General features: G+C 49.5%; 1 long non-coding RNA gene across 1 annotated transcript in view; it reads right to left on the bottom strand.

Moving 5' to 3' along the window:
- The window catches only part of LOC138846800 (uncharacterized), a 40966-nt gene that overhangs the window by 14186 nt on the left and 12615 nt on the right, over window positions 1–14165 (bottom strand). The window lies entirely within an intron of this gene.

The raw sequence follows: 14165 nt of genomic DNA, 5'->3' as shown, positions 1-14165 counted from the left end.
GGAGGGCTGCCCTGTAACTCCTCTTCATCGTGGTATAATGGGAGGAGCCTGGGCTCCAGGAGGAGCGAGACCAGAGTCGGCATTCAGAGGGTTTCTCTGGGCTGGAGGTGGATCGGTGGCGCCCGGACAGAGGGCGTCTCTGCCTTGTGTTTCTGAGCACACAGCAAGGCCCACACTTTGGCCTGTCCCTCATGCTCCTCCCAATCAATACAGTCCTCTTCCAGTTGGGGGCGGGGAGAGGTTTATTCTTCCATGGGGTAGCATCTTCCTTAAAACCAGATTGGTGCGTCAAGAGGTAACGACGAGAGGCCCCCGTGGGTGTGAATCGTGGCCACCTTGTGCAGAGACAGTGAGGTCCAGTCTTCCTTTCATGCATAGCTCCTGGTTTTGACTGCATTGTGTGATCAGAAAAGTTCCCGTTCATGCAGATCTGTATTATCAGAATGGACCACAGGCAGCCACCTTGACAATGAGAGAGGGATGCCTTCCTTGTGAGGATGTCTCAGTGAGACAGTACATGGAAGGTCCTTGGCACAGAGCCCAGCTCCGAGTGGACAGTCTGGGTTGGGGTTCTCATCCATCCAGCTTCCTCTTGGGAAGACTGTGACACTAGGTGGCTAGGCAAAGGGACACTGAGCCCAGGTGTTTGGCAGGTTCTTCCAGCACTTGGTGCTGGCTCCACAGGAAGGTGCCTGGACTGTGTGGTCTGGAATCTTTACAACCCTGCCCACAAGAGACGCTAATTCCAGTCATGGATGTTGGTTTTTCTACTGCCTCCACGACCCATCAAAAACTCTATCCTTACGGAGATCTCTCTCCACCCTTCTCCTTCTTGCCATGCCCTCTCTCTTCCTCCTAGGTACACAAGGCCACTTCAAAATGTCCTTGGAGAAATGGAATTAGATGGTGAGATTATTTTGGTGCAAAAAAATTGAAATCCATGCCTGTTTTTGTCATAGTACACTTATACTGCTCAAGTAGCTAAAGGTGTGGAACATCATTGCATGGGTGTCTGTGACAGCTGTCTATCACTTGGGATGAAACGTCTCTTCAGATCACATGCCCATTTTCTAACTGTGCCGGCTGGGTTTTCACTGCTGAGTTTTAAGGGTTCTTTATTTAGTTTAGATACTAGTTCTTTGCTGGATATATGGTTTGCAAATACTTTACCATACTCTACAGTTCATCTTTTCACCCTTCTATTGAGGCTTTTCGCACAGAAAAAGTTCTTTTAATATCTTCTTGAAGTCCAAGTTTTCCTTTCACAAATTGTGCTTTGCTGTCTGGTCTAACAATCTTTGCTGCCCTAGATCCTGAAGATACTCTACTTTTTTTTCTAAAAGTTGAACTCTGTGATCAATCCACTTGGAGTTTTTGTGTACAGTATGATCTCAGGTTGGGATTCGCTGGCTGTACAAGCTTACCAGCAACATCTGTGAAAGGCCAAAATAGTGAAAGGAGAATTGCTTTTACGCCTTTGTCAAAAATCCTTTGGAAATATTTGTGTGGGTCTGTTTTGGGCTCTCTACTTTGTTCTCTGATCTGCTGGACAACAGTACACACATTGATGATCATGGCTGCATAATTAGTCTTCCAATTGGACAGAGTACACAGATGAATTTCTCTCCACTTTTTCCTTCTTCAAACCTGCTTTAGTTGTTCCAGTTCCCTTGTCTTGCCCTGTACATTTATGAATAAGCATACCTATATTTATCAAAATTTGTCTGGATTTTGATAGAAATTGTTAATCTTGCATATCAAGTTGAGGAGAATCAATGTCTTCACTATGTAGAGTCTTCCAATCCATCAACATGCTCTCTGTCTCCATTTATTCAGATCTTCTTTGATTTCCTTCATCAGCACTTGTAGTTTGTAACATCCAAGTCTTCAGTAAGCTTTGACAGATTAGCCATTATACATGACATTGTATTCTTAATTCTGGTTTTCATGGGTTCATTGCTATTAAATAGAAATATAATTGATGTTTGTATGTTTATGTTACATCCTGTGACTTTACTGAATTCTTATTCACTCTAGGAGGTTTTATTATCGCTATTTTTTGTTTATTTCTTCAGATATTCTGTGTTGACAACCATGTATTCTGCAAATAAGGATAATTTTATTTCTTCTTTTCCGTTCTGTGTGTCTTATGTGTCTTTTATTTCTTTATTCAGTGCACAGAATGGAACTCCCAGCAATAGGTGGAATAAGTGGTAAAGGCAAACATCCTGGCCTCATTCTCTATTTTCAAAGATTTATTAATTTATTTGAAAGGCAGAGCTAGAGGGAGAGTGAGAGAGCAGCAGAAAGATACACACACACACACACAATCTCCCAACTGCAGGTTCAATCCCCAAATGGCCACAAAAACCAAGTCTTGGCCAGGCTGAAGCCAAGAGCCAGGAACTTGGGTCTGGGTCTCCCACATGGGTGGCTGGAGTCCAAGCACTTGGGCCATCTTCTGCTGCTTTCCCAGGAACATTAGTAGGGAGCTGGATCAGAAGTGGAGTTGCCGGGACTTGATCTGTCACTCCAAAATCCAATGCAGGCATTGCAAGCACAGAAACTGCACACTCTCACCTCTGTTGTGATCTGATGGGGAACATCCAGGCTTTCACCACTACGGGTAATTTAGCTGTAGGCTTTTGAAGATGCTCTTGATGGAGTTAAAGAAGGTTTCCTTTTTTCTGAGAGAGAATTGTCATGCTTGAGTCATGGGTTCTGTAAAATGTGAGGTTTTTGTTTTTGTACCCATCGATAGAAGCACGTGTTCTTTTTTCTTTAGCTTGTTAATATGGTGGAGTGTATTGATTTTTGAATAGTGAACTAGCCTCACATCCCTGGAAGAAACCCCATGTGGTCATGGTTTATAACTCTTTCCCTACACTGCTGAACTCTATTTGCTAACATTTGTGAAGGACTTTTGCATGCATGTTCATGAGGGACTTGGGTCGACAGCTCTCTTTCTTTTGTCCTGTCTTACTTTGGTTTTGGTAACAGGATAATACTAACTTCAAATGAACTGGGAATGTTTCCTTTCTGGATGAAATTGAACTTGCATAGAATTGGTGCTAATAGGTTAGACGTTTGGTAGAATTTATCTGTGATAAAGTTTAATTTATAAACTAGGCACAGTACAACAACAAGAAAACAGAGTAATTATAATAACACATGATAACAGAATTGCCAGCATCTCCACTCTTATACTCTGAGACCATTATTAAGTTAAATAAGGGCTCCTTGAACATGAGGACTGTGATTCTGGCACAGTTGGCCTAACCCTGGAGACACCTACCAGGTGACTACAGGCATGGGCTAAGTACAGCGTGGATCTACAGGACAAAGGGATGATTCACTTCCAGGATGGGACACAGTAGGGACACGCAAACCTCCATCCTGTTATTCCGAGTGGTGTGCCATTGAACACTTCAGAACAGTTTCTTTCTGGAATTTTTCATCCCATATTGTCAGGTCACGTTGGCCACAGGTACTCAGTCCACTGAAAGTGAGGCCACAGCCACGGGACTGCTGCACCCTTTCTGGGAGTGAATGTTGACTGACAGCTCGCGTCACTTGCTGTTACACTGCAACACCAGTTAGCACTCACCCAACACCTACAGCGTGACAAGCACTGCTTATTTCCTGTCTGCACTCCCGTGGGGAGGTTCCTTGGTTGTCACCGCACCTTTACAGAGAAGGAAACTGAGGCTCTGAGAAGTGGGGAGACCTGGAAATGGCTCCTCAGTGAGGACGAGGCACAGGGCAGCAGCCGGGGGTGGTGGAGGGCGATCCTGTCAACTTTCTCATTCTGGTGCCTGTGAGCGCACTTGGGGGTCAGTCCTTTTATTTAAATATGCACCATGCCTTTAGCAATTAGCAACAGTACTAATGCATTCAAATAAACAATACTTTGGATGTAGACATGAACAATTAAGTACATGTAGACCAAATTCTTACCATTCTGTGTGTGTTTGTGTGTGTGTATGTGTGGTTTTCCACTAACTGTCTTTGCTTAGTAAAAGTCATCAAATACAGCTGGGAATTATGACTAATTTTTTAAACAACCCTGGAGAATTAAAGGGAGGGAAAGAGGAAAGAGGAAAGGGGAGGGGAGGGAGAGGGTAAGTAGGAGAGAGAGAAAGAGGGAGAGAGAGAGAAAGAGGGAGAGAGGTTAAGCTCAAAGGCAGAGAGAGCGAAATGGACCAGATTATACAAAATTAAAAAGCAAATACGAGCAGACAATTTGTGCCGAGTGATTGCAAGCAATTAGAGCCCGGCTTTTCTGGAGGGAAGGTGGGGGAGGGGTTATCTCCGCTGAAAAGGAGACTTTATTCATCCTGATCAGCTTCTCCTAGCATTCTCTCTTTCCTTCTTGCTTATCAATTTAACAAACAAACAAAAGTCAGCTTTCAGGTGTTACACGCTCACCCCTGCGAATCCACCCCTGGGCAGACAGGGAGGATTTAAGCTTCCAAACGGTGCTTTCTACAGCCCTGAAAACCAATTTGTTCATACAGAATAAAATCAGGAGGGGGAGAGGGGAAACACCACCCGAGCATGTGTTTCTTTGGAGGAGAGCTTCAATTTTACTATAATTGTCTAAAGATGGAGCTGCTTTGATCTGAAGAATTATTATTGTGCCTCCGACGCCGGCTGCTAATGTCACAGCTGCGCTGGGGCTCGGTCGCGCCAAGGGGCTTGGGGTCTGACTTCGTCCCAGGAGCGCCCCTCATCTCTCTTGCCCATTGTCTGTCCTCTGCCCAGTTTCTGGGCACAGCCCCGGCTACTGAAGGCCTCTGCTCAGATGGTTCTGTTCAGGTTCCTCGGAAGGTGGAGACACAGGTGGTGACAGCATCGTAGGGGCCCTGCCAAGGCTGGGTGCTAGTGGGGTGCCTCACCAGCATGAGGCAGCGGGCAAGTCTAGACATGAACTTGACAAAGAGGCCCGGGCAGGTCACTGGGTCAGGGGATCCAGTGCACCTGGCCATGCTTGTTCACCAGGGTCTCCCCAGCGTAGTGCAGAGACCGCCCCAGAGCTCGCAAGAGGTCCAGAGAAGTGTTCCCACGTTCCTCTGACAGCAGCACTCTGCATTAAGGGTTACTGTCGGCTGCATGGAAGCCAAGGGCAGATAAGGCACAGGATGAAACAGCTGTCTTTCCAGGAAGGACAGCTACAGACCGTAGTTGGGGTCTGAGGGCTGAGCCAAGTCTTCAGGGCTTGCATTTTCCCTCCGTGGCTGAGAGCCCGAGCAGCAAGCCCCTCTTCCATTTCCCCTTTGGGCTGGGCAAGATGCTCCTGGGGCTCCCAGGACGGCCCAGGCCACCCCGGCCTCGTCTCGTCCCATCCTGGAGGCCACCTTGCCTGTGTCCTGTAGAAGCCTCTGTCATTGAAGACAGTACCCTAGTAAGACCCTCTCCATCCTGTGCCTTACCAAAGCAGCTGCCCTGCTCAGTGCTGCCACCCCAGGCGAGGAGCCACACTGCCGTTCAAAACGCATTTGTGAATTCTCTGGTCTCCTGTGCCGATGCCTTCCCCAGCACCTGGAATAAACTCTCCCCTCCCTCTCCATCCCAGAGTCCTCCTCTCCTTTCACGGATCTCTTGCAGCCCAACTTGCAGGGACTTGGGTTAGAAAACAACTCTACTGGTCAGGGAAATAAAGCCCAAGGGACAAAGCGATGTCGATGGCCCTGATGATAGCCGTAGAAGGCCACAGCCTTGAGAAAGACCACAGGAGAGAGGGGCCACCACTGTGGGTTAGCAGGTAAAGCCACCGCCTGTAATGCTGGCATCCCATATGGGCGCTGGTTCAAGTCCTGGCTGCTCCACTTCCAATCCAGCTCTCTGCTATGGCCTGGGAAAGCAGTAGAAGATGGCCCAAGTCCTTGGGCCCCTGCACCCACGTGGGAGACCTGGAATAAGTTCCTGGCTCTGGCTTGCAATCGACCCAGTTCCAGCCATTGTGACCATTTGGGGAGTGCCTCTCTGTAACTCTGCCTTTCAAATAAATCTTAAACACACACACACACACACACACACACACACACACACACAGGAGACAGACACCATTTCTCAAGCTGGAAGAACGCACCAAGCTCTTTAAAAGAAAATGCAATGAAGCACAAAATTCTATAGACTTTTAGACTTAGACTTGGGGTCAAAGACTCTGGTATGCAAAACGCTGCCATGAGAACCTAACAAAGACACAGCAACATGAAAACACAAGCGTAGTCACAGCTCTGCCAAGCACTCAGTCCAGCTTCTCCCCAGCCCCTGCCCCCGGAGCCACCCCTCTCAACCTGAGCATCCCCAGCGCAAAAAAAAAAAAAAAAATCATGTAGAACACTTTGACGAGAGTACCTCAAATAGTTCATGGAAAATGGAGTTAGAGGATGCTCATTTTGGGGCAAAAATGTTGAAAGGCATGCACTAGAGAAGTCTTTCAAAAGTTCACCAAAATGCGCATTGCAAAAGGCCGCGGACTCATTTCAGAGTTTCTCTGCACCAACCTGACCTCATCTTTCGTTCGTCTTTTCTACAACTTCTTGAAGTCCCTGCAGATTAACTGTGCAAGCGTGGGCCAGCTACTTAACTTTTCTCTGCTTAAATTTTCCCATCCATGAAAAGGAAGAACAACAAAATTACTTATCTCGAAGGGTCACTGGGGATAAAACGAAGTAATATATATTCAAGCCAAGTGCTTGGATGATGCCTGGCACGCTGTCAGCTTGCAACCAGCAGTGGCTTTTATCAAACCGACCTCTGGAAGTAGCTGTCTCGCCGTGGGGAAACTCTGGCACTCATCCTGAACGGCGCCGTCACGCCCTCCTCGGCTCTGGCACGTCTCACATTCTGCAGTTTGCTCACCTGGAAGGCTGAGGCTTTGAGGAAGCCTGAGCAGCAACTGCAGGGAACACGGAGAAAGGAGGCACAGAGCCCCATGCCAGCCTTGCACAGACATGAGTGACATGGGTAAGACCTGACAGGCAGATGGCTGCACTGCTGGGCTTGACGGAGGAAGCGCTGACGGCAGAGATGGATGGAGGATGGGGGCTTTTGCTGTAGATATTCTGGATAAAGGGGAATGCATGATCTGTGCACCCCAAGAAGGCATGGGTGGGGCAAGGGTTATGATGCAGGCGATTAAGCTGCTGCTGCCTGCATCCCATATTGGAGTAGTGGTTTGAGTCCTGATTACTCTGCTTCTGATCCAGCTTCCTGCTGTTGTGCCTGGCATGGCTCAAATACTTGGGTTCCTGCCCACCTGTGTGGGAGACCCAGATACAGTTCTGGGCTCCTGGCTTCAGCCTGGCCAAGTCCCAGCTGCTGCAAGCATTTGGGAATGAACCAAGATGGATCGATCTCTCTCTCTCTCTCTCTCTCTCTCTCTCCACCCCAATTTTCCGTTACTCTGTCTTTCAAATAAACTATTAAATCTTTTAAAAACCACACATAGTAAAACACCATAAATAAATGGGGTAAATCAAGAGTCAGGTAAGAAGGGGGTGGCTGTGGCGTTCAGGAAAGTGGGAGAACAAACTCAGAGCAGCCCTGAGAACAGAGATGAGATTCCCTCCAAGACAGTGTCTCTAACTTAGCTTGTGATGTCCACAACAGTGCGGGAACGTCAGGCTTCAGGAGAAACAAGTGAAGTCCCATGTCTGTGGGTCTCTAGGTCCCAACCCTCAGCCCTGAACCTCCTGTCTTCCTTACATTCAGGGAAAGAGGCATCAACATAAACAGAGAAAAGTCTGCACAAGGTAACAACGCAGGGGCAAGCATTGGGCCCAGGAGTTAAGACACTTGACTGGCATGCCTGCATCTTACGTAAGAGTCTGCATGTGCTCCTGGCTCCAGCTTCCTGCTAATACAAACCCTGGGGGCATCAGGAGGCTGCTCAAGTGACTGGGTCCCTGCTATCAATCTGGGAGACCAGGACTGACTTCCTTAGGCCCAGGACCGTTGCTGGCATTTGGGCAAGTGAACCAGCAGACAGGAGAATTCTCTTTCCCTTCCTCCCTTCCCTGCCACCACCCTTTCAAATAAAATAATTTTTTAAAAAATTAGGTAACAAGGAAGTATTCAGGTAGAGCAGTATGGGAGATGCAATTAATTTTGCGATGCACTTTAAAAAGCGGTACTTAGGCCGGTATCCGGGCAGAGAGATGAGCAGATGGATACTGGGCTGTAATTGAGAGTACTTCACTGTGAACAGGTAGTGCGTGGGTGGGTACTCACTGCAAAGGTTTCTAAGCTTTCCTCACGTGTCTGCAAATTTTCATAAACAAAAAGAAACCTAATGAAGAGGACCTGAGATCCTCAACACAAACAGTTATGGACTCCCTAAGACAAGTTGTCCCAACAGGGCAGCTGGCTGGGGCAAAGGTACACTGTCCCCTACTCTTCCCCACTGCCGGTCTGCTCCCTCCCACCGATGGCCACAAACCTTTCCAGAGCTAGACCATCTTCTTCTTCCTTTTTTTGAAAAGATTTATTTTAATTATTTGACAGGCAGAGGTAGAGAGAGGTAGAGAGAGAGAAAGGTCTTCCATCTGCTGGTTCACTCCCCAGATGGCCACAACGGCCAGACCTGCACTGATCTGAAGCCAAGAGCCAGGAGCTTCTTCTGGGTCTCCCACGTTGATGTAGCGGCCCAAGGACTTGGGCCATCTTCTTCCGCTATCCCAGGCCATAGCAGAAAACCAGATTGGAAGTGGAGCAGCCAGGACTAGAAATGGTGCCCATATGGGATTCCAGCGCTTCAGGTCAGGGCGTTAACCCACTGCGCTACAGCACTGGCCCCGAGCTAGACCATCTTCTACTAATGTTGCCTGTAAAGATTCAAGCTACAAACACATCCTACAGAAAATGCATTTTATCAGACCTTCCCTGACGATCAACCTAAGTCTTTAACATCTCAAGAAATGAATCTTCAGAGCGAATTCTGGCCAGTGGAGAAGAAGCTGCAGGTGTGTGTCACTTGGGTTAGGTGCAGCTGCAGGGTCAGACGGGCCCACAGGACCCTGACTTACATGAGATCACGCTCCCTTGACCCCAATCAAATGCAAGTGGCACCGTGGCTCTGTGGTGCACACATCTCGAGAACCCTGGCGCTTTCTAACTCAGTGCTCCACGTCCCTCAGGGAGCGTCCCCCAGCACCATGGTCTGAGACGGCGACGCTCGGGTTCCAAGCACAGGAGGATGGAAGGAAGAAAGAAGTGGGGCGATGACGTGTCCAAGCTGCCTCTGCAGAAAGCTGCCTGGAAGCCAGCACACACGCTTACTCACGTGTCCACATGTTGCTACGAGGGACACTGGAAAATACAAGCCTTATTTATTCTCAGCAGCAATGTGCTCAGCAGAAAAAAATTATATTACTACCAAAGCAGGGAGAACGGATTGGGGGGACAGTTCTCTGCAAGATGGGGAGAATGCCGCTAGGATCCCCTGATGTCCAACCCACACCTTCCCAGAAGCTCATTCCTGATGCTACCAAATGAACTCTACAGCGGTGGTCTCCTTGCTGAACCGATCACGTCGTGAGGGGGAGAAGGCCATAAAGAGCTGTGCGATGAGTCCTGTGGAATTCGATAAGCAGAGGTGGGAGGCCTTACATTAGAGGTCAGATGGAGACGTCCCTGAGTTCAAAGGGCTAGTGAGGGCCTCCCCTGCAGAGGCTATGGACACAGAGCAAGGCCTCCCAGGCGTTCCCATCACTCAGCTCCTCCGCCTTGATCAGAGAACCAAAGCCTTGACAAGGACAGAGGCTGTCCAGGAGCTGAGGAATCCTAGCAGGTGATCTCACCTGGATGGAAGAACATGGAATAAAAGCCAGGAGTGGACTGCAGGGAGGGAGGGAGGGAGAGAACATGGGTCAAGGGGGACTGGCCAACGATGCTTCATGGGTGTGGAGGGGGAGAAGGAGGGCTGTCAAAGGCAGGGGTGCGGTGGGTGCAGAACAGTTGTGTATATACTGTTGTCTCAGATCTTGTCTAAGGCTTGGAATACGAGTTCTCAAAGTTCCCCAAGAACTTTCCGTTGACCTGGTGCCACCGTCTTTCTGAGCAGAGGTTCTAGGAGTCACCCACACATTTCAACAACCCAGGGCTACGAAAACACACTGATGCCTGTGTTGGTTGCATTGATCTGGGTGACACTTGGGCTCTGGGACTTCTCAAGCCTCCCAACGTGATCTTCCTGGGCAGCTACACTGAGAACCACCGCTCCCAGGAGTGGTCCTCCAGCTCCAGCAGGCCCACTGGCCATCCAGGGAGTGTGCCAAAATGCAGATTTCCGTCCATGAGCCCCAGGACAGGGCCCAGGACTGCACTTTCATAAGGTCCCAGGTGATGCTGCTCAACTGTGGAACACACTTGGAGTGCAGTTTGACTCCTGCATCTCTCCTACTGCTAACATGTTCTGCTACACCCACGAGGGTTCTAACACACTGCCTGCTTATGTGTAGCTATTACATCCCAGTAACAGGCTCTTTAAGACTTGGGCTGCTGGTTGATGATCTAGACTGGCCCACGTTGGGGACAGCAGAGAACAACTGCTGGGGCTTAACACAGCTCTTATTTATATTAATAATTAGTACTTAGTGCTAATGAGTAGCCAATTACTAATAGCAACAATGACATTGAGAAAACAGCGATCACCCTACACAGCGCAAGCCCCTCTCCCACCCTCTCCCCCATATCACATTAACGTTTGAAATGAGTTCCAGAGTCTTGTTGTGACAGCCACCACGTCACACACCTTCACTTAATAAGACAGCTCCATGGAGTGAAATTCCACCTACAATAGATATGTCTTCAGTGGGGTGCACAGGAAATTAAACACAGAAGTATCACCAACATGGAAGTTCTGAGTTTAATTCCCTACCCCCATCTCTCATCATAGTGATGTGCTTGTAGGTTAAGGGATCTTGCAAGTTTCTTAGGATTCTGTCTTTTCCCACTTCTCTAGATGAGCATCGGCTTTTGGCTTCTAACCTCCAAGACCCGTGTTCTCAAAGCAAACAGAGCTAACTCGAGTGTAGCAGCAAGAACGAGACTCTGTCTTGTGACTGCCCCGCTGGCATCCAGGACTGATGCAAGACACAGAGGTTTCTCTTCCTCTGGTGGCTGCCTCACCTACCTGTCCTTACAAGAAGCAGTGTCACACTTACCTCTAATGACATCTACTAAGAAATTCATCAAAGAGAAACTGTTACCAAGGTACACTATCATGGCCAACAACTCACAGTGCCGTGTAGGAACCCTGATTGCTTACAGGATGCATAAGGGACGCCGCTTTTACCTTCGTGAGGGCTGACCGGGACCATCATGCTCCCGGCATGTCCGAATCACGGGTGCAGGTGGACCAGGTAGGCTATCCACACCCTGCACGTGCTACACGTGGGTGAGGGCTCGTTCACCTCTTTAAACCTCACCCATCCTTCGGTCTGTTTCTCCCCATTGCACCAAATGAACTGGGTGCTGGCATCAAAAGGAGGGCACTGGGAATGCTTTGTGGACCAAGATACCTTCAGGGACTAGAAATTATGTGGAAATGATTTTTCCTAGTGATCCTCACACCTGGAACTCACCTAAGGCAGACCTGAGCAACTCTTCTCCTTACTGGGGAAGTGGGCGTTAAGGTCAGTCCTGTCTGGAAAACCAACTTAATCTTTAAAATGAGTCTTCTTGGAAATGTTCTGAGACTCCTGAGATAATCTAACATTTTATTTATTTATTTTAATTTTACTAGAAAAAGAGAGAGAGAGAGATCCACCATCTGTAGGTTCACTCTCAAAACTGCCCACAAAGGCCAGGACTGAGCCAGTCAAAGCCAGGAGCCAGGACCTCCATCCAGACCTACTATGTGGGTAGCAAGAGCCCAAGTAGATAAGCCATCACCCTGCCTCCTAGGGTGTGCACTAGCAGGAAGCTGGAATGGGAAGTGGAGCTGGGACTTGAACCCAGGCACTCTGATATGGGATGTAGGAGTCCTGAGCAGTATCTTAACCACTGCACAGAAAGTCTGCCCCAGGTTTAGTATTTCAAGTGTGGAGTGAGCCCTCTGGACGAGAACCATCTTCCTGACTTCTGAGTGGGCAATGCTGTGCTCGGGCCCAGCGCTGTGAGGACTTCTGAAGTTCCTCTCGCCTACCTTGCTCGTTTATGAGGCTGATTCAGACACTCACTGGATAAGAACTGTGATCACCAGCTATCTTTTGGTTTTGATTCAGGACCAATGTCCCATCAGAGCCAAGGGGAGGCTAACCCAACTCCAGCCCCAACCTTGGCATTTGCAGAAACAGACACCCCACAAGGGCCATCAAAGCTCCCTCAGCCAATTGGAACATGAGCCTAGGTTTCCTGATTCTTAGTTCAGAATCCTACTATTTGTAAGCCTCTAAAAATAGCAAATCTAAAAACCTAAAGAAAAGCTCTTAGAGGCCGGCACCTTGCTGAACAGGTACAGTGCTGGTCAGGGCACTTCAGCCCACGCACAAGTGCCTGGGTTCGAGTGGCAGCTCCACTGCGGATTCCAGCTTCCCGCTAATGCACACCCTGGGGGCAGCAGGTGATGGCTCAAGGACTTGGGTCCCTGCTACCCATACAGGAGAGCTACATTGAGTCTGGGGCTCCTAGCTCAGACGTGGTGCAGCCCTGGCTGTTGTAGGTATTTGGGGAATGAACCAGCCAAAGAGAACTCTCTCTATCTCCCAAATAGGAAGGAAAAAATGAAGGAAAAGACTGAAAGAACAAAAGAGAGAAACGAGAGAAGAAGGGAGCGAGGGAGGAGAGGAGGGAGGGAAGGAGCACAGGCTCTAGGTTACCCTGCCTGAGTGCACAACGTGAAGTCCCGTTCACTGGCTTGGAGGGACCAGGGGGCTCAGGCGTGGCAGGTGCTGTCCAGATGAAGCCACAAGTCTCAAGCTCATTGCCAACAGCTCCACTACACAGCAAGGACATGTTTTCAGCTTTGGCACAAATGGCAGAAGCAACCTACAGCTCCCAAGTGCATAAGTCAGGACGGTGTGAGCCCCCCGGCTCCTCCAGACCTACCCTACACCCTTCCCCACCCAGCTCTGCAGCCCAGGGCAAGGACCTCTCAGCCTGTAGATCACCCCCTGGACTTGCTTGTCCTCTGGCTCCAGGGCTTGACCTTGAAGAAGACCCAGAAGGAGGTCAGAGTTCAGGGCTTTGGGTGCTCCGGATCCCTTCCTGCCTCACCCAGCTTTCAGCAGTGACTGTACCCCTCTGCCTGTAGCCACAGCTCCTGGCGGACCCCTGCCCTTCCATCCTCCCGCCACAGGCTTCCCCAGGGCTCAGGAATGTGGTGCCCCCTCCTGCATTTCACCCCCCCCACACCAGGTGCGCCATCAACCCTTGTCCGTCGCCCTTACCCTTCACCTCTGTAAACAGCCCCATTATTAAATTCTCCTCACTGAATCAACACACCAAGTGCACTGGCTTGCTCCTGCTAGAACCATCACTAGTCCAGGGGGCCTACATCAACGGCTTTGTGCACGAGCCACTTCCAGTGCAGTGGAGGGGAAGGTGGAAACCAGGTGGGAGACGTGCGGACAAACAGCTGCCTGGCACTGCACAGCCTGCTGATCTGCCACAGATCACCCCTCTCAAGCTAAGCCAGGCCATGGCAGACTCCCAGGGTCCACACCCAGGGCCGCCCAGTGGCCTGCTCTGTGCGCACTGGAAGGCCCCTGCCCCCACCTCTCTAACCGGCCATGTGATCCTGGTGCTGTGCACGCCTGCTAAAGACGACACGTGGCTACCTGCCCTGTCCCAGCTCCACCACCTCATGGTGAGCTGCCTTAAATGCTAAAACAAACACAACCCGACCTGCTTTTCCCATCTGTTTCTTTAACAAATGGGAGCTTAAGCCCATAGGGAAACTGCGAGGTGCAGGGAAACATCAAGCGAACACTTCTGAATAAAAACAAATGTTGCTGAAGATCGCAAGATATTTCAAACAGAGCACGCCATTGGCCAGGCCGGCCACCCTCCAACGCCTGCACAGGATCCCGATGACAGCATTATTTGCTTGAATTGGATTTGTTTCTCTGAACAGAAACAACATGCGAGCGACCTGGAACAGGAAGCGGCTACTGGGTCCTGCAGGCCTCCCCAGGACCCTGACTCAGCCCAGACAG

This window comes from Oryctolagus cuniculus, chromosome 18 (assembly GCF_964237555.1).
Source record: "Oryctolagus cuniculus chromosome 18, mOryCun1.1, whole genome shotgun sequence".
In the NCBI taxonomy this organism is placed as follows: Eukaryota; Metazoa; Chordata; class Mammalia; order Lagomorpha; family Leporidae; genus Oryctolagus; species Oryctolagus cuniculus.
Note: the sequence above shows the minus strand (reverse complement) of the source record. Positions and strands in the feature narration are given on the sequence as shown.